General features: G+C 38.9%; 1 long non-coding RNA gene across 16 annotated transcripts in view; it reads right to left on the bottom strand.

Annotated features, from left to right (window-relative positions):
* The window catches only part of LOC120301751, a 62,157-nt gene that overhangs the window by 33,157 nt on the left and 8,231 nt on the right, over positions 1–20,769 (bottom strand). For 8 of the 16 annotated variants that reach the window (XR_005555007.1, XR_005555000.1, XR_005555008.1 and 5 more), the window contains 2 exons: positions 15,842–15,941; positions 2,390–5,490 (listed from right to left, as the gene is read on the bottom strand). This is a non-coding gene — a long non-coding RNA (uncharacterized LOC120301751). Of the gene's footprint in view, positions 1–2,389; positions 5,491–13,196; positions 13,255–15,841; positions 15,942–20,769 lie in introns of all 16 variants that reach the window. The other 8 variants (XR_005555011.1, XR_005555012.1, XR_005555010.1 and 5 more) reach the window with 4 other exon arrangements.

Here is a 20,769-nt window from a genome sequence, read left to right on the forward strand (position 1 = left end):
AACCAGCACGTTCCCGGATAGTGGCCCCGGTATTATTACAAGGGAAAAAGGATGGAGGATTAAGGTTATGTGTGGATTTTAGGGGTCTTAACGCTGTATGCATAGAACAGACATATCCCCTGCCATTGATGAAAGACCTCCTTGCCCATCTAGTTGCTGGGAAAATCTTCACGAAATTAGACCTTCGTGAAGCGTACTATAGGGTGAGGATTAAGAAAGGGGATGAGTGGAAGACAGTGTTTAATTGCCCGCTGGGCAGCTACCAATTTAAAGTGATGCCTTTCGGGTTGCAAGGGGCCCCGGCTGTATTCATGCAGCTTATTAATGAAGTTTTGCACGAACATCTGTACCGGGGTGTGCTGGTATATCTGAATGATATACTCATCTATTCCCAAACATTGGAGGAGCATGTGAAGTTGGTGCGCATTGTGCTGAAAAAATTGTTAGACGCTCGGCTATATTGTAAGCTATCAAAGTGCAAATTTCACAAGGAGCGCATTGAATACCTAGGATTCTGAGTTTCAGCAGCCGGTATAGAGATGGATCCCAGTAAAGTACGAACTGTATTAGAGTGGCAAGCCCCAAAGACCCGTCGTCAATTACAACGGTTCTTGGGGTTTGCTAATTTCTACCGGCAATTTATTCCCTCTTTTGCTGATGTGGCACTTCCATTGACCCAGTTATTGCATACCAAGCATATTGCAGGGAAACCCCGCCCGGGACAATCCTTGAACTGGACTGTTGCTTGTCAAAGAGCATTCGAGTCCCTAAAGACATTATTCGCTCAAGAACCTGTATTAATACATCCTGATCCGGGGCGGTCGTTTGTTGTACAGGCCGATGCGAGTGACGTAGCAGTCGGAGCAGTATTATTGCAGCGTAATGACCAAGGTACTCTACAACCTTGCGCCTATACCTCCAAGAAGTTCACTGATATAGAAAGGCGCTGGGCGGTATGGGAAAAGGAAGCGTTTCCCGTGAAATGGGCCCTGTCCACGTGGCGCCATTTGTTGGAGGGCGCACAGCATCCCTTCGAGGTGTGGACAGACCACAAGAATCTAACGGTCCTCCAGATACCGAGGAGATTAGCTCCCAAACATGTCCGTTGGGCGCAATATTTCCAACGTTTTAGGTTCCATTTTAAAGTTGTTCCAGGAGGGAAGAATTTCTTAGCGGACGCACTCTCACATCTACCACAATACGACAGCAAAAAGGAAGAGGTGATCCAAGCTATTATGCCTTCTGGCAGTGTTGAAGTCATACGAGCAGATGCCTGCAAAAAAATGACAGCATTCGAGGATGAAGTAAAGTCTGCTTTGTTAAATGACTCTTGGTCACTAGCTAATCCTGGATTGTTGACCTACCGAGATGGTTTAGCCTGGTACGGTGATAGGTTATACATTCCACAGGGGTTATGGGACCGAGTGTACCACTGGTGCCATGATTCCAAATTAGCAGGCCATTTTGGTTTCTTGAAAACACTACATTTGGCGAGACGGCAGTTCTGGTGGCTGAGTTTGCGGAAGGACATTGAAAGCTATGTGAAAAGGTGTCATATTTGTGCACAGGCGAAGGTAATTCCTAAAAAACCAATGGGATTACTCCAGTCAGTGTCTAATCCAACTCGGCCATAGCAGGACATTGGGATGGACTTTATAGTAGATTTACCAAATGTAAAAGGATATACAGTTATATGGACGGTGGTTGATTTATTTTCAAAGCAGGCCCATTTCATACCGTGTAAGGGACTACCATCGGCGAGGAAATTGGCTAAAATGTTTGTACACCAAGTGTTCCGGCTGCATGGGGTGCCTCGCCGGATTATTTCGGACCGAGGTGTCCAATTTACAGCCCATTTCTGGCGGCAATTTCTGAAGTTTATTGGTACTGAGTTCTGCATATCACCCTTGTACTAATGGGGCGGCGGAGCGGGCCAATGCGGCTATAGAGAGATATCTTTGATGTTACGTGTCCTACCAACAGACCAATTGGGTAGATTTGGTACCATTTGCGGAGATTGCGTATAACAATGCGGTACATAAAAGTACTGGTCTAACCCCATTCCAAGTGGTATATGGACATGATATTGCTCCACTACCAGAAAGTAGAAACTGGGAAACCCAGGTCGGTCAACCAAATGAGTGGTTGTCGCGAGTAGGTAAGGTTTGGAGTACAGTACGACACGCCCTGCAGCGGGCAGCTCAGACATCAAAACATCAGGCAGATAAAGGTCGCAGAATGCCATTTCAATTGCGGGTAGGCGACCTGGTATATGTGTCAACCAAGTATATTAAGTTGCAGGTGCCTTGCAGGAAATTAGCACCAAAATACATCGGACCATTTCGTATACTCCAGATCCTCAATCCTGTGACGGTGAAGCTCCACTTACCGAAACTACTTGGTAAGATACACCCGGTTTTTCATGTAAGTTTGTTGAAACCCATGGGAGGACCGTTCCATGAGACACCCCCAGGACCTGTTACGCCAGGATGATATAAAATACAGGACATAATTGATTCACGAGTAAGGGGGGGTAGACTCTATTATCTGATATTGTGGAAGGGATACCCTCTGTCCGAAGCCTCTTGGGTAGAAAAACACGATATATCCGCCCCTAATCTAATCCGTCGGTATCACAGCGCACTACCACACAAACCAGGGAGTGACTAGAAAGGTTATTGTATCTGTACATTGGCATGATTAATCAATTTCCCATTTCTCACCATCAGGGGGCCCTGTGGTGAGGGGGGCTGAATGTCAGACCCAGCGTGATACTTACCTTCCGAAGTCCGGAATGTTCCAGTTAACCATGTGTTCCGGCCGAGTCCGGTAGCTTCATGAGCTACATCGCCAACAGCGGCGGCCGAATGGGTCACGTGAACATCCTATGTTGCCAGCACACAACCAGACGGAGGCTACGTAGAAATGGAATATGGAGAAGCCGAATACTGTTAGAGCTGTTATAGCTTATGTTGCTGGAACCGTGACTCTGTGAATGATGGGAACTGGGACGCTGGGTCTGACAACACTTGGATACCGGGAGGGGGTATTATAGGAAGAGGTTGAGTGGGACATTGGGAATGAGAATGGCGTGAACGGAACGCATGGACTCAATATAAGTTTCGAACATAAGTACTAGCTGGATCGGGGTGTCGGTGGGGTGGAGGACTATCACGAGGCAAGTATGGGGAGGGGGACAGGTGGATTCTAGATGACCAATTAACCGTTAATTGGGGTGTGTACTCTGGGTGTGGTTGGAGGAATGTATTTAGGGCAATGAATGGTGCTTTGTTCCAGTGCTAACTTAGTTTCAACTTAGTGAATAAAGCTTGTTGAATGCTGCAACGTTCCTGTTTCCTGGCTTTCGCGAAGCGCGGTTAGGATGTTCTGTTTGTATGCTTTTGGCAGAGAAACAGGATACTGTCCACCCACACAACCATTTCCTATGAAAAACAAAACACAAAACTAGACTGAGACAAGCACACATTTCACAGTCACATGAAATAAATATCTACATTTACTGTGTTGTGTATTATTATTTTTTTACCAGAACTAAAAACCCTTTGAAATGAGGCAATGGATCATCTCTGGCAAGACTGAGTTTTATATATAAGACACTAGAATCATAAGCCTGGTCATTTGGTTTCCCATGGCATCTGAACATGCTAAATAGATCTATCTACAACTATTGCTAGAAGTGCAATAGAAGTTGAACCACTTCAGTTCAAGTTCTCGGGAACCTCTTCATATATTCTTGAGCTACCATCAGATTTTGCCTAAAGCGATTTTCAAGGATTTTCTCTCAGTTGAACTTCAGTAGAGCTATAGAATTTCAAGGAGATCAACTTAATCTCTTAGGACTCTATGAAGTCACTCTCTTATATCACTGCACCATTTTCTAGTTTAGAAAGGGGTCTGTTCTTTGGCTAAAAAGATTTGATTCAAAGCTGCTGTTTTGTTTGTTCCACCGTCTCTGTTTTTATTATATTGCCCTTTTTTTGGGGGGGGGGTATTATTTCAATGACTAGTTGATTCTGTTATCCACCTTGACTTGTGCAAAGGCACTGTAGAGGTAAGACAGAATAACAAATGCAATTTTCAGCCGTTTTAACATTTACTTACAAGTTACAAAGAAAAACTAGTAGTTATTTTTACAGAAAACTTGGTGAAGTGCTACTTGCACTATTTGTGCTGACAATGTAAATTTAATGGAATGAGTTTAGTTAGAACACAACCAGCACAAAATCAGCTGACATCCCACATCTCTTGTATGGCTACAATAATTCCAGCTATACAATTATAGACTTTCTCCCTGATTCAGAAGAATTGCCCGTGCCTTTTTCAAGTGATAAAAACAATCAAAAGCAATTGTTGCGAGTTGTATAATTTATATAATGTAGCTAAATTGTGTGTATGTCACATGTTGGCAGGAACAATAAGAGGATTAAAGTACAATGTTACCAAAGATAAGAAATGCAGCTCTTCTAATTTGGTAATGTCAACCCAATGAGAAGTACCTTCTCTGGTGTTAGAAATGTGATATTTTGCCCTAAGGAAAGCAAAAACTGAAGCTGAGCTTTTGAAGGCATTTAGTTATCTTTTATGCTTATGAAATAAATAAAGTGCTACTTACATGAATGCTTAATGCTTTGCTGGATCAAACTAAAACTGTGTCTAGCTTCCAAAGAATCATGCATTCTGTTTCCATCCGATCATAGCCAACCAGAAACTTTTAGGCAGGGGTCTTCAAACTTGGCCCTTTATGACTTGTGGACTTCAACTCCCAGAATTCCTCAGCCAGCGTGCCTGGCTACAGCATCTCAGAATGGCTCTATTAAATCTCATGACTCAGCCCACTGCCTTTACATTCTGACAAAGTCATAATTGTAATATGCATCCCTAGAGCTGCTGCTGATACATTCTGAGCACATTGGTTTAAAAACTGATTTAAATGAATCATGTAAATGAACAAAATGGCAACTTGCATGGAATTCTCTTTGCTTTTTTAAAAACTAAAAAATGTCAAAAATCCATTGCAAAATAGCATATATTGCAGTTGTACATGTGTGAGTGCAGATACTGTAGCTGACAGGCCTAATATGGTAAATACATGCAGTACACAAACACAGATTAGCAGAAGCTGACCTAAACAATAATGATCTTATTATCTATTAGAGTCTTAATTTAAGGATACTCCAATTAAAGTTCACCTATAAGGTTACCAGCTTTCAACTCCATTGAACATACTGTGTGAACATTCTGTTGCAGCTATTGTGGCATCATGGAAATTAAATGCACTATAAAGACATGGCTAATTATCACTGAACTTGCCACTTCCTGTGTAGAAAGCATAATGATTTCAAGACAATATTTGTGACCTGTTTGTCTGACAACACCTTCTCTTGTTGACCCACGGCTCATATTGTAGCAGTTCCAACTCTGTATCTGCCTTGGTGGTTGCTGGGTTGGCCTAAGAGAAGTCAACGTGTCCTATTAAAAATGAACAAAGTTAATTATAAAGTTTGTAATGAAATATTTAAAATCTTTTTTTAAAAAAATGAATCGATGCATCCGTCTATAATTGTTTACACATTTAAAGCCCAAAGAGATGAGAAAATTCTAAGGAGAGAGGCTTTGACATTTTAACTTGCACTCTTTCTTTTACATACCACAATATTTCTGATACTGGTAAAAGTGAGTGGAAGAGTTAGGCTTAAATCACAGCAGACTTAAATCAGAAATGCCTTTTAGGATACTCATGGGAGAGATAAGCCCAACCTGGAGCATATATAATAATAATATTAAGAAAATATCTATATGTCACATCATTATTTCATCTATAAAATATGAATTCATGTATGAAATCTATAAAAACCTATGGATCTGTCAAATCTAAGGACTAATAATAATTGTCCCTTTTCCAATTTTACTTTGACTCTGTCTAAAAACAAGGCTTTAGTCTCACTATGAATCTCAGCCCCAGTGTAGATTTTCTTTTTGTCTTAACTCCCAATATCTCATTATCTATTCCTATGTATGATTTGGGGCTATGCAAGTCCAGCAGAGGCACTGCTTACCATACCTTTTATCCCAGCTGAACAGGAGCAGAGAAAACTGAATTGGTAGTTGTGGATAAACAAAACATTTAATGAAGCAATCTGTGGATCTACCTTTCATCAAAAAGGTAAAGATGTGATTATCACAATTGTGAGCTGTTTGACATTCTAGCCAAGCCCTGAACTGATTGTAAATAGATGAAGGCCTATGCAGACTAGAGCAGTGCAAAGGAATTGAAGGAGATGCTATGCAAAGCATGTTACCACTAACAAAGTATCTTTGTTCAAAGTGATAAAGCAGCCAAATTCTTTAAGGTTTTGTTAGCTTTGCCTGTTGCATCAACAGCTATATTTCTGGTTTTCCATATGAGTGTGAGCCTGCACAAATTTCTGCTGTGACTGTGCGAGAAGTAAAGAGGGGTGCTTTGCTCATGCTAGCATGCTTTGTGAAAAATTTCTTTTAAATGTTCTGCGCAGCTATAATACAAACCTACTGTAGTTTATAGAGGTTGGAAAGTCAAAGATTAAAACTGGTGCAGCATACTGGTTAGGATACCAGATTAAGAATGAGAAGTTCTAGGTTCTAATTGATTCCCAGTCATGGAAGGTCATTGGTCTCTTTGATTCCTTCTCAGCTCAGCCTATTTCTCAGAATTATTGTTGTTCACCCTGGCCTGCTGTGTTGCTCTGCCTACTACTATCTTGGAAAGGAAATTCAAAAAATTCCCTTATAACGACAGATTATGTCTTTATAGATTCAAATGCAGTGGAACCTTTAAACTATATTTTATTACACTGGTTCTTCTACAGAGATATTAGGGACAGAAGAATTGCATCTCAGAAGATGGTAGAATTCTAACAATAGAAGTCACATTGAATAAAATAAAAATAGCTCTAGTGGGAATTTATGCCCCGAATGAAGGGCAGAAACAATTTTATAAAAAATTACATAGTATTATTAGTGAGTTTGAATATGACAATATCTGTATAATGGAGATTTTAATGAAATTGTGGATAGACATCTAGATTATAAAAGTGATAAGATTAGAAAAGGAATTAGAGGAATATTACCCAGTACCTTCCTAAAAATGGTGGAGGAGTTTAATATTTAGGATATTTGGAGGGAGAGGAATACAGGGAAAAAGCAGTATACTTATTATTCGGGTCAACATCTATCATGGTCCATAATTGATATGGCATGGTTGTCCGTAAATTTAAATTCGGAAGTGGAAGTTATTACAATCGAAACAAACTCTTGAGCTGACCACAACCCATTTAGAATTAGATGGAGAGGGCAAAAGAAAATAAGGAGATGGACTCTGAAAAGAGCAATTCTAAAACATAAAGAATTTAAATTGAAAATGGAAGACCAAATGGGTCTGTTTTTTCAGATGAACAAAAAGGAAGATACAAATTGCCAAAACTTATGGGACATAGCCAAAGCTTACATGAGAGGTGTTGCAATTGCTTACACGGCCAAGGAAAATAAAATCAAGCTACAGCAACAAAGAAAGCTAGAAGAAGAACTTAGTAGGGCTGAGGAAAAACTACAAAATGGACGACAAAGACGTGACTTGAAACAACAAATAGACCTAATTAAGCACAAGATGAACACTATCGAAAAGGAAGAATTGGGGCAGCAAATAAAACATACCAAGCAAAACTTTTTTGAAAACGCCAATAAACCGGGGAAATGGTTGTCTTACAAATAAAGAAACATAATGATAAAAAGAGGATTAGTAAACTATACAATGAAGAAGGTGACATGGTGTATCAGAATGAAGGGAAGAAAACGGTGGCCTATGAGTTCTATAAGAAATTATATAAGGTTGAAGGACAGAAAAGTAATGATGATATACTAAAATATTTGCAAGTAGCTGAACTACTGAAAGTTCCAGAAGAGATTAAAAATATGTTGAACAAAGAGTTAACATTTCTAGAACTATCAGAGGCAATTAAGAAACAAAAAAACAATAAAGCCCCAGGTCCAGACAGTTTACCAGCAGAAATATATAAAATTTTGCAAGAATCTTTAAATCCAATATTCATAGAACTATTTAATGAGGTCCTAAAAAATGCAAAAATACTGGTTTCATGGGAAGAAGCAATTCTTACATTTATCCCCAAGGAAAACTCAGATTCGGCATTTATTAAAAACTATAGGCCTATTTCCTTATTATATTCAGATTATAAAATATTTATGGCCATAATGGCTGAAAGACTTGAAAGATTCTTAGTAGAATTTATACATATGGATCAAAATGGTTTTTTACCCAAAAGATATATAAGATATAACATTAGGATTGTATTGGATGTACTGGAATATTATGAGGTTCACAATGAAAAACAAATGGGATTAATTTTTCTTGATGCACAAAAAGCATTTGATAAGGTGAAATGGGATTTCATGCTTAACCAACTGGTGTATATGGAATTTGGGGAGAATTTTATAAATATGTTTAAAGCAATTTATTCCAAACAGGCAGCTAAAATAATAATTAACGGAGAAACAACTGAAAGTTTTCAAATTCAAAAAGGCACAAGGAAAGGTTGTCCACTATCTCCATTACTGTTTGTACTGTTCCTGTAGGTATTAACTAGAATGATTCGGAAAGATGAGCAGATCAAAGGATTAGAGATTAAGAGAGAAATATTTAAAATGCAAGCCTTTGCAGATGATCTTGTTTTTATAATTGAAGAGCCATTACAATCAGGGACAAGGCTAATGAAAGTACTGGGTGAATATGGTGAAATAGGATTATAGATAAATAAAGAAAAAACTAAAATGCTTGTTAAGAATATGACTAGAACCCAGAAAAATGAACTACTTGATAGATTAGGCATCCAGATTACAAAGAAAATAAGATACTTAGGGATACAATTAACAGCTAGATGTGCCACACTTAAAGGAGACAATTATGATAAATTAATGGAACAGATTAAAACTGATTTGGATACCTGGTCAAATCTACAGCTCTCTTTTATGGGAAGAATTGCTGTAATTAAAACGAACATGCTACCCAAAATACTATTCTTGTTTCAATGCATAATGATCAAATTAGATAAGGATTTTTTTTTGAAATTTTAATCAAACCATACTTAAATTTATTTGGCAAGGGAAAAAAGCAAGGACTAAATTAAAATTATTGCAAGATTCTAAAGAAAGGGGCAGATTCGGTCTCCCAGATTTGGAAAAATACTATCAAGCTACAATATTAATATGGGCTCAGGACTGGATACAATTGAAAAATAGGAGATTATTAAGATTGGAAGGTCATGATATGCAGATTGGGTGGCATGCTATGTTATGAGACAAGAAATATAAGGTTCACCAGTACTTCCGGAGGCATTACATCAGACGAGTGTTAATAGATGTATGGGTTAAAATTAGGCAACAAAATTATATGCAAGTTCCCAATTAGATTTCAACATCGGAAATGCACATACACCCAATGTTTATACAATTAGGGAAAGTAATAATGTATAAACATATATTAGATGAGAGAGGAGAATTGAAATCAAGGAAAAATCTTCAAGATGAAGGGATAGAATTGCAATGGTGGGCATATCTCCAACTGCAATCAAGATACAGGGAAGGTAAAAAAGAGTGGGGTATAAAAACAGTCGATAGAACTAGATAAAATATTATTAGGAATTGAGAACAAAATGATTAAAAGAATATACCATTACCTTCTAGATCAGGCAATGTATGAAGAGCAAGTCAAGGAAACTATGTTAATGTGGAGTAGGGACTTCAGCTTTAATGTTGATCTGCACATCTGGCAAGAATTGTGGGAAAGAAACAGGAAACTCACCTTAGCTACCTCTTATAAGGAAAATCTCTACAAGATGTTTTATAGATGGCATTTCCCACCCACAAGTTTAGCCCAAATGGGCCCAAATCTCTCACCCATATGTTGGAAATGCAAAATAGCAATAGGGACCTACTACCATATGTGGTGGGAATGTCCTAAAGCTTGTGATTATTGGAATAGGATAAGAAAATGGTTGAAAGAAATATTAATGTTGGAGACAGAGCTAAAACCTGAACTTTTTTTTACTGAGCATAACCACAGAGAAATATGGTAAGGGGATAGTTTATTTGATGCTGCACATCTTGACTGCTGCCAGATTGGCGTTTGCACAAAAATGGAAGAACAAAGAAACTCCCACAGAGGAAGAGATACTATATAAAATACTATCTTATGCTGAAATGGACAGGCTTATGATGGAACTGAAGGATAAAAGTGGATCAGAATCCTTTGAAATCTGGGATAAATTTTACTATTGGTGGGAATCGAGGAGGACTGTTGGGGTTATAGATTAGCATTAAGATGGAAATGTATATAATCTTAGGTTAACAAATAGAGAAACGGATTAAATATTGTATAAAAAACTCATATGTATCTATAGAGATAAAGAACTAAATGTAAGAAGAGAAATAATTTGATAGAAATGTTTATACTGGAATGTTACATCATGTCCAATGTTTTTGCTTTTTTTAACTGTATTATAAATAAAAAACTTTTTTAAAAAAGAATTGCATCTCAGGATCTATAAATCTTTGTTACATTAAACTACTGCTGGATGATTAGTACAATCTTATACTTCTGGCAGTGGCTGAATTCTGTTTTACTGCCTTTAAGATGAGAAACCAAATTCTGATCTAGGAAGAGAAATACTTTCCCTTTTATACGATACTAACTGCTTTTTGTCTTTTCCCTTTTTTTAGTTGACTTTTAAACAAAAGTAACAACAATAAATCCTTTACCTTTCCCCCCTCCCCTTTCTATATTTTAGACTGTGACCATAAGTTGAATAAATGAAAAAAATAGTAACTGTTTGGGGAAAAATATAAGCAGATGGGGCATTATGGAAGCTGCCTTTAGATCAGTGGTTCTCAACCTGTGGGTTGGGACCCCATTTGGGGTCGAACAACCATTTCACGGGGGTCGCCAAACAACGCAGTCCGCCATTTTTTCCCCTTTTCCTTAGCTGTGCTACTCTACTCCTTTTTATTATATTGGCTTTTGAAAGCCAATAGAATAGACTCTCTATTGTCCAGGCTGTCCAGGCAGTCTCTGCCCTGCTGAGCCCACCAAAAGTCCCATTCTGCAAGTGGTACTGAAAGTTGTCTGCAGCGAAGGCGAGCTGTCTGGAAGTTTCCACCCCTCCCTGCTGAGCAACTACTAAAAATGTAAGTAAAAGAGGGCCAGGGGTGGGAGGTGGGAGGCTGGCGGGCGCAGGGAGGGTTGCTGGCACGTGTGGGGCCTGGCGGGTGCCTTACCTCCCTTGGGCTGGGCCAGCTGGTGGCCCAGCCGGTGGTCGGCATGCGCCATCTCTGCCGCTTGCCAGCTATGCCTCGGCAGGTGCAGGGGGCGGCACCACACATGCGCGGCGCTCCCAGGCAGGGAAAGTCCTCGACTTACGACCAGTTGGGTAGTCCTCAACTTACGACCGGTTGGGGTCGTGGCATTAAAAAGATTGAGAACCACTGCTTTAGATCATGAATTAGAAATGGCAAGAAATGCAAGAAATAAATATCAGTGTTATTTGCTACCAGCTCCAGCCCAAAGCACAGGTGGGCAATCTAACATAATGATTATCTAATCTGCATTGGCTTTTAGTAAACTATCAAGATGAGACTTCCAAAGCATTAGATCCTTAGAATTTTCTGAGTGCAGGACTTTGTTTTCAGAGTCACAACTGAACTCATTTTAGAGAGCTTGTAGTGTATAACAGGCTGATGGCTGTGTGCAAACTGTTGGAAGTCAGTACTCCCATGTGCTCAGGTACAATTCCATTCCACCTAGTTTTGTAATAAGTGTTCATTTTTTTAAATCAGCACCCCCCTCCCAACCTTTTGAGTGCCAGTGACTTCCATGGAGAGACTTTTTTTTTCCTGTGGACCAGAGGGGGCGTGGTGTCATGTGCTGCCTGCATCCCTCTTGTGCATGGATAGGGTTTTGCTCATTTGCACTGCCTGGTTTATGGTTCACTGCAGCTCAGAGGTTGGGGACCCCTGTTTTAAACAACCCTGGAAAATCTGGGCTTGTATAAATTTATTTGCAGTGTATTTGACTTATACTTTAACATAACCCATCAGGCACTCATATTCTTTTCTTACCTTCTGATATTTTACCATGCGCATATTCTGATATATGTTATATATCATAATATAATGTGATATTTAATGAAGAGCTCCTTAAAGCACTAAGAGAAACAGATGCACTTATTTTCTTTCTTGGTATGAGAATTGTAAAACTAACCCATAGGGTGTTGCGTAAGTTAATTTAGCTAATTTAAAATTGTCACATCAGAGGAAGCTTTCAAAGCCCCTTCCATAACACACACACATATCTGCAGACAAATGTGATCTGCTTTAAAAATGTGAAGTGTAAAGCATTTCTGCATCAATTTTGATATGGCTGACAATTAATGTTATGATACTATTAAACAGATAACCAAGGAATCCAAATTCTCAAGCATTTTATACTTTAAAGTTTGAAGGAGGAAAAAAAAAAAGACTTGCCCTGATGTGTATTTCTTGTGTAACATGACACACATTAAAGTGTGGCCTTGTGTGTGTTTGTGTGTGTCTGTAATTAACTACACCCATCATCTTTCTGCTATATCTTAAGTGTTATATTTTTCAGAAGCCTGGCTCTTCATATAAAATCCTACAGTTTATCCATTACTTAGTCTTTTCTCTGCCACAGGAAAAGGGTCCTCTCTGCACACAGATGTCTCCGATTAAATTGTATCTCACAGTCCTAACAGTGTTGAGTACTAGATGAACTGCCAGAAGGGCCGTAGGCAAGATCTAAATTGCTTTGGTTTCAGTACACAGTGAATTTGGCTCAGACAAGCTGAATCAGTACATTAAATGCGAATCCCTCGCAGATTTGAAAGCAGCCTTTAGCACAATTATTGACTGTGAGTGATGATTATGTCTAATTGAAGGAGACTTCTGCTACCTGTAGCTCAGTTGGAGTCCATGAGAGCCACAGCGAGGCTCTGCATCTTAATTCAATGTTCCAGCTTGGAGAGAAGCAATTGAGCCTAAATCCAGAAATGTATACACATGGTCGATAAACTTTAATAAACTTTAAAGCTTCAGTAACTAGGCTGAATACATACAATTCAGGGTAGATTGTGTTGTTGCTTTGTTTTATCTCCTTTTTCCTTTGTTTTAATTCTGGAAAGGAAAACAACTATCAGGAGCGTTCGGCTGCAATAATGTATTAGTTTGCCTCATGCAGAGTCCCTATCAAGCAAAGGGAAAATATATTGTTTCATGCTTGTCTTTGGTACAACTCATAAATCTGCCACTCTGTACACCATATTAATGCTCGACAGGTGGGAGATTACCAATGCTGCAGAGGTGGGAAACAGCTTTCAGCAAATTTGCTGGAAATGTTTGTGAGAGAAATAAATCTGTTGGACAATGTGGACCGTATAGGGGTTTTGCTATCTTTCTCCTAAAGAAGGAAATTAATATTTTCTTGATAGTGGCCTCTGTATTCATACAGGACCTGGTAACATATGTTTCAACAACGCAGTGGAGGTCAGTCATATTCAGGTTATTTTTGGGGGTGGGCTGAAGTATCTTAATTTTCCAAAAGAAATTTATCTGTTTTTTTGGTCAAGAAAAAGAGTTAAAATGTTCTTCTTTTTTTTCTCTTAAGAATGTCAGAGACAACCAATGGAATATAAGATAAGTTTCTAGGGGATGATCACATTTCTGCTTTCAAGTCATAATCATGTCATTTTTTTTCTATTGAGTTCCTTCCTTCCTTCCTTTAAAAAAGTGATTTGAGGTGATTCTATATCCATAATCATGTAATTTTATTAGCAGATATGGAATTTTTATTCTTTGGGGGGGGGTTTCCCCCTAACTTCCTAGTCTAGACTACATTCCTTGCAGGTTACCAGCCTCAGTACCAACTAGCCTGAACTTGCTTAGATTCTGAGCTTGTACAAGGTCAGCCATTTACTGAAGGATTTCTAAAAAGGCCATTTCCTTCTACCAGCCCTTCTTGTAATGACACTGTCATGAACTAAGATTGCCTCTTGGCGAGATGGGCAGCTTATACATTTAATAAATAAGTAAAAATAAATAAATAAAAATCAGAATCTCTGCTGAGATGACGTTCCGAAGGTTCTTCTCAATTCTCAAGCACACAGGAGAATCCAAACAGGTTTTTGGCTAAACGACCTCAATTTAAACTTCTTCAATTAATTATCAGGTGTGTGCATTAGCCTTTTATGAAGAATGATTTGGTTGAAGCGAGTTATTCAACCATTGTTGGAAATAAACATTCACTTGTTAATGTTAATGCATCAGAGAAAAACCAGAAGGAGGTTTGTGGAGGCTTTTTATTGAAGTAGGATTTGGGGAGACAACTAATGCCATCTCTCAGCTTCTCTGTGGAGTAGAGTGACTATTGCCAACTCTGCATGTCTCATTTAGGGCTTGAAGCTTTTTTCCACTGGCAGACAATTTGCCATATCCAAAGTTCTTCCAAGTAGGGGTAGGACGCAATCATCATTATCATCATCATCATCATCATCATCATCATCATCATCATCATCTCCTATGCAGAGCACATTAGGCAGCAAGTGCTTTCAGGCGCCTTTGACCATTCGCAGCATCTTCAGCATTAATAATCTTAAGATCCTCCTTAAGTGTTTGGCAGCAGGTTTTCTGAGGTGGGTTTCCTCTCTCCTCTAGGAAGTATGTAAAGTAGTGCAATTTTTGGACGCTGGCTTTAGGCATATGTAAAATATGGGCGACAAGCCGCATTCAACATTCATTCACAGTTCCCGACAGGTGTTTTAAATCAGATCTTCACAGTACCTCTTCGTTAGTGATAATATCACAATATGAGAGACAGAGGATTCTTCTCAAACAGCGTTGTTAAGGGTGGATTAGGATTGCCCTATTCAGTTGCAGCTTTTTGCTATGCTCATTTTTATTTATTAAAGCACTGATAGCTGTTCTTTCTATCCTACACCTCTAGAGTGGCTACAGCTTAATAGCTGTAACTCGGAGGGGGGGGGCTTTGTTACATCCTTAGCAGTTAGGAGCTCCTCGTTGCTATTTGTCAGGGGACTATGAACTAACAGATCTCTCAGAAAGTGAATATGACAAGCAGAGGAACATTTTCACTGCTTTTATTGACCAGAAGGGGAATAATTGCAAAAAGCTTTCTTCTCTCTTCTCTGCTAGAGAGCACATGCCAGTCCTGAGCTGGCTTTTATCTCCCCTCCCTCTTTCTTTTCTCTCCTTCTGCGTGGTGTCTATTACATTAGCCTGTGGGCAGGGACTGTTTTACCTTTTAAATTTTAGATGCTTTATAAGTGAGAGATAAATAGGCAGAAAGAAAGGTAAGCAAGAGCAGTCGCAATAATTCAACTGCTCAAGTCCTGCTTTCACAAAAGCCTCCTGGCAGATCCCTACAGATGGATTTCAGATAGCAGCAGGGCCTCTGGGTTTCGAAGAGAGGGCCAGATTATTTCTAGCATTAGAAGGTCAGGCTTCCAGTTTAAATTGAGTCTGAGAGTAAACAGGTTGCCAGTTCAGCTTAAGCAGGTGATCTGTCCAAATATCTCTGAAGTTTCCAAACACAGAGTAACCCTACATAGGGTGTATTGCAATAATTCAACTTGTATCAAGGAGATGAATGGCTACGGTCAAGCCTGATTTTCTCCTCAGGTAAAGCCTTAATTGTCACACTCGCCTAAGCTGCCAATATGTCCCTATCATCCAGACCTCCACTAACCTATATATGTAGGATCGTTCAGAGGAACTGCAATTCCACTTGCAACAAGCTGAACTCCAAAGACCAGCACCTCCATTTTGTCGCCACCATCTCCCTGGGACTGGATGCAAAAGAGAGAGCACAGTCAGATATCTCAATAGTTTGACTGAATCAAAGGTCCAGAAGAAAAATAGTTAACGCTAGTCAAAAGCAGCAGCTATCTAACCTCAACTGCAAAACTTGGGTCTTCTGGCCCCAAGAGACCAGGACACATTTGACTAACATTCCCAAATGTGGAAGAATAAGGCTGTAGCTTCTGAGGACTTATTTGCAGCCCAAGTTGAAAGATGCTACTGGCCATGAACTGCTTATTTCAAAGCTTCAGGTCTCATTACTACCAACACAGCTGCTGGGGAAAGCTCACTTCAGGTGGCACTTTCCATGTACATGCCTGATTATTATAGCATATAATGGTATGGAAAATATCTTGGGCAAAAGCAATTATTTTTTATCCCACCACAGGCCACTTCTGAAGTCCTTCATGCAAAAAGCCAGCTGTCGAGACAACACAGCTACCTTACTGTTACAGCGAAGCCTATCTGCAGAGTGGCTAGAAAAACTCCATCCTCTAAAAATGAGATATAACGTTTTTTCCTTTATAATTGAAACAGGTTGATGTAATCTGACACCCATCCAGGGTCATAGCACTCCAGTTATGAATCATCAACCACAACAAACCTAGTAAATTTCTTATAATCAGTTCTTTGAACTAAAACAACAAAACTAAAAAAAAAAAAAACCTAACAAAATGATCTTTAAAAAGCAAAACAAAGCCATCTTTTGTGAATCCTAATTTACTAACGTCAACAATAAATATAAATCTCGGTGCTCATAGTCAGAACTGCATGAGAAATTTGTGGTCAACTTTTCCAATAAAAATGTAGCCTTTTAGTACAGATTTTCAGAAACAGTGAGACTAGTTGGGCAGCTGATCCTTTTTATAGTGACACACTCCATACAACTTTATTCTTTATACTATCAGTAAGCCCACTGGCAACAATTTTAATCAAGATAAACTGTGAGTATGAATTGGCCAAACAAAGGAATAAGAGGCAACTCAGTCCAGATATTATGTGTGAGGGAAAGAAGGCAAAGACAGCCCCTCCCCAGTAGTTTACAGAGTATATTGTAGAGGGCTCAGTCTAGCAGGATTTTTGTCTACAAGTGTGAAATAAAAACCTCAGCTTGAAGAATCACCTTGCCGTTACTCCTGATTTGAGGCCTTGCAGGGATGCTAGGATTAAGGAAAAATAATTGGTAATCATTATAAAATACTGGGACTTGCAGTTCAAAGCTGAACATTTATGAAAAAAAAAAAAAAGAATTCCATTGTTGTACCAATCATGATCAGGGCCCTTGGAGCAATACCTAAAGGATTTCCTCAATATCTGGAAATATTGAACAAAGGGAGGGAGGGACAGGTGAAAAGAAGTGAAGGAGGTCCAAGAACTGATAGCTGTGAGTTCATATTTTTCTATATATAATAATAGTAGTGGTAATAATAACAGTAGTAAATATTCTACAAAGTAGAACATTAGTAGCAGTAGTAAATGTTCTAGAAAGAACAACATCTAGAATCATAACTAACAGAACAGAGCCTAGCAAGTTAACGTCAGTTTATGATACAAAAGTATTCACGGAAAAAGAATTGGAAAAACTGCAAAGGTCTACCCAGGGCAAAGAAATCAAAGATTTGCCAAAAATAGGTCATATAGTAGAGGGAAGCTGGAGAAGTCAGTCATAGATAAAGCCAGCATTGTTATTGAACTGTTTTCATTCCCAAACCACGCACCTCTCTTCTTCCTTCTCTTCATAAAGAACAAAGTCCTCTAACTAGAAAAACAAAAGGAGTTTACACAAAGAATAACAGCATCTAGAACAGCACAAAAACAACAGACTAAGATTGCCTGCAATGAAGCTTGTTAACAAAAAAACCCTGCTAGTCTAAGTATTAAAAGATACCAATACCGTAATACAGTGTTTCTCAACCTTGACAATTTTAAAGCATGTGGACTTCAGCTCCCAGAATTCCACAGCCAGCAATGCTGGCTGTGGAATTCTGGGAGTTGAAGTCCACATGCCTTAAAATTGTCAAGGTTGAGAAACACTGCCGTAATATCAGATATAAGCACCAGCTCACTGCAAGAAACAACTCGATTGATGTACAGTGCAGCTGTAGTTATAACTGAAGAGTCTGGATGCAGAGTCAAGAAAGAAGAAAGAAAGCCAAACAGTGCACCACCAAAACGGAAGATCAAGCTGCAAAATAAGATCCGCATGCTAAGATCAGATGCAAGTGAACTTGAACAGATGAAAGGAAAGAAGCTGAAGAACAAGACAACCAAAGAATACCTGATCAAGAAATATTACTCAGAGACAAGAAAAATCAAGAAAGCACTGGAAATAATATAGTAGCAAATAACAGCCATTGCCAAGAAAATCAACAGACTCTCTAATTTCAGTCAGATCAGAAACATTTCTACCAATCCATCAATGGATTGCAAAGAACCAGCTGACACCCGATAAAGAGGAAACAGTGCAATTCTGGTGACAACTGTGGGCCAACCCAAGAAATACAATAAGAATGCAGCCTGGAGAAAGGAGGTAGTGAAGGAGAAAAGAAGTTAAAATGAAAAGAACTTGTAATAAAGCAGAAATTGTGGAGAATAGGGCAAGGAAGATCAAGAGTGCTTGGGTAAAGACGAACTGAATGGCTTTTGGTTGAAATATCTGATTGGTCTGTTCTCTCTCTCATTGCCAAACAGTTTAACAACAAACTGTAAAGAGCTGAAACCAAGATTGGTTAACATTTGGCAAAACCTATCTGATAATGAATGATCAAACAAAAGGAGCAGCACCAGGCAGCTACATATCAATTACCTGCTTATCAATAACTTGAAATTATTAACTGGTATGGAAGCTGATGCAGTCCAACAGCATCTAGTTGAAAGCAAGCTCTTTCTATCGGAGCAGAAAGAAAACTGCCCAAAGAACAGAGAGACAAAAGATCAGCTCCTAATTGACAATATAATCTTGGAACTTAAATGTAAATTTGACTGATTACAAAAATGCATTTACGGTAACTCCCTGCCACATGATTGGAAAATCAAGTACCTAGAAATAACAAGAGTCAGATGAATAGGAAGATCAGAAAAATAATGACAATGTATTTATGTACTCCATTTACAGAGTGATTGACAGGGCTTATTTACCAAGGAGTAAAGATGGGTGTGGCATGTTGCAGCTGAGTAACTGAAGAAGTAAAAAGGACATTGAAGAGTATCTGAAGGACAGTGAAGAAGATGCATTGAAGCTAATATACCATGTCTACCATATCAGGCTTACTGAATACCAAAGAGACCAAAATATCCTATAGCAGACATGTCAAACTCGGGACGTCACATGACGTAATGCAATGTATCAGGATGGTTTTGCCATTGCCGGCAATGGGGTGGGCGTAGCTTCTGGACGACGCATCCGGTCTGTGGGCCAGCAGTTTGACACTCCTGTCCTATAGGAAAGACTAAGTGAAGAATAAAAAAGACATTGAAAAGCAAGGATTTATATGGCCAGTACATTAAAAAAAATAGCAGGTAAAGCAGATAACAACAAGACCTGGCAAGAGCAGGAAAGTTGAAAGAAAAAGATAGAGGAGTTAATTCTGGCTGCACAAGACCAAGCCTTAGGAACAACTGCATACAAAGCCAGAATTGAGAAGACAGCAATAGACAGCAATAGACAGCAAGTGCAGCTTCTGTAAAGAAGGTGAAGAAACAGGGGACCACCTTGTCAGCTGTTGCAAGAAGTTTGCACAGACTGACTACAAACAATGGCAGGGTAAAGTAGCAACAATGGTGCATTGGAATATCTGAAAAAAATATCACTTGCCTGCAAGCAACAACTGGTGGGACCACAAAACAGACAAAGTAATAAAAAAGAAAAAAGTTAGTGTTCTGGGATTTTAGAATTCAGATAGACGTCTGCCAGACTTAGCAATTGTTGATAAGAAAGACAAAGAAGTCTAGATCAGGGGTGTCAAACTGCTGGCCCGCGGGCTGGTTTCATCATACCAGAGCCACGCCCACCCCCCAAAAGCTCCGATATGTTGCGTGACGTCACATGATGTCGCAAGTTTGATATGTCTGGTCTAGATAGTAGACATTGCTATATGTGGAGACAGTAGAATAGAAAAGAATGGGGGGAAATCCGAAAATATAAATACCTGGAAATAGAAGTAGAATGACTGTAGCAAAATAAAACAAAGATAGTATCCATAATAATGGATGCCTTGATTACAATCCCAAAACAACTGGAGACTCATTTGAACACCATTGGCATAGACAAAATCACCACCAGTCAATTGCAAAAGGCAGGTTTACTTGGGACAGTTTACACTGTGCAACAATACCTTTAATATTATTAAACAACCACATTTGCCTATCCCAGATCCTTGGAAAGGATTCGACATATAGACAAAAATTCCAAATCCAAAATAAAGATCTTTGACTGTGTAACCAACCATAATTTATTAAATTTATATGCTAACTCCCATGACTCTGGATAGTTTGGCAATTTTTAAAACATTTAAAAACAAAGAACAATAAAAACACACAGAGACAAGTTAATCCCATAACTTTTGCCTGAAATCAGAATGTGGCATGTTCCTAAATATTTTAATTTAAGTAATAGATATAGACTTCATTTTATGAACAAAATTGTTCATACATCATCATTAAATGTACCTAATAATTCTCCACCAAATATCAGCTTTTAGTGTTACTACGTGCTGCTTGTCCTAAATTAGCCATGATAACTTAAAACAAAAATAATTGGGGTTTTGTTTGTTTGCTTGTCTTAATGGAAAATAGAGGCTTGGGACCAGCTTCCAG

Source organism: Crotalus tigris, unplaced genomic scaffold (assembly GCF_016545835.1).
Source record: "Crotalus tigris isolate CLP2741 ecotype Arizona unplaced genomic scaffold, ASM1654583v1 scf7180000024391.5723578, whole genome shotgun sequence".
Taxonomy (NCBI): domain Eukaryota; kingdom Metazoa; phylum Chordata; class Lepidosauria; order Squamata; family Viperidae; genus Crotalus; species Crotalus tigris.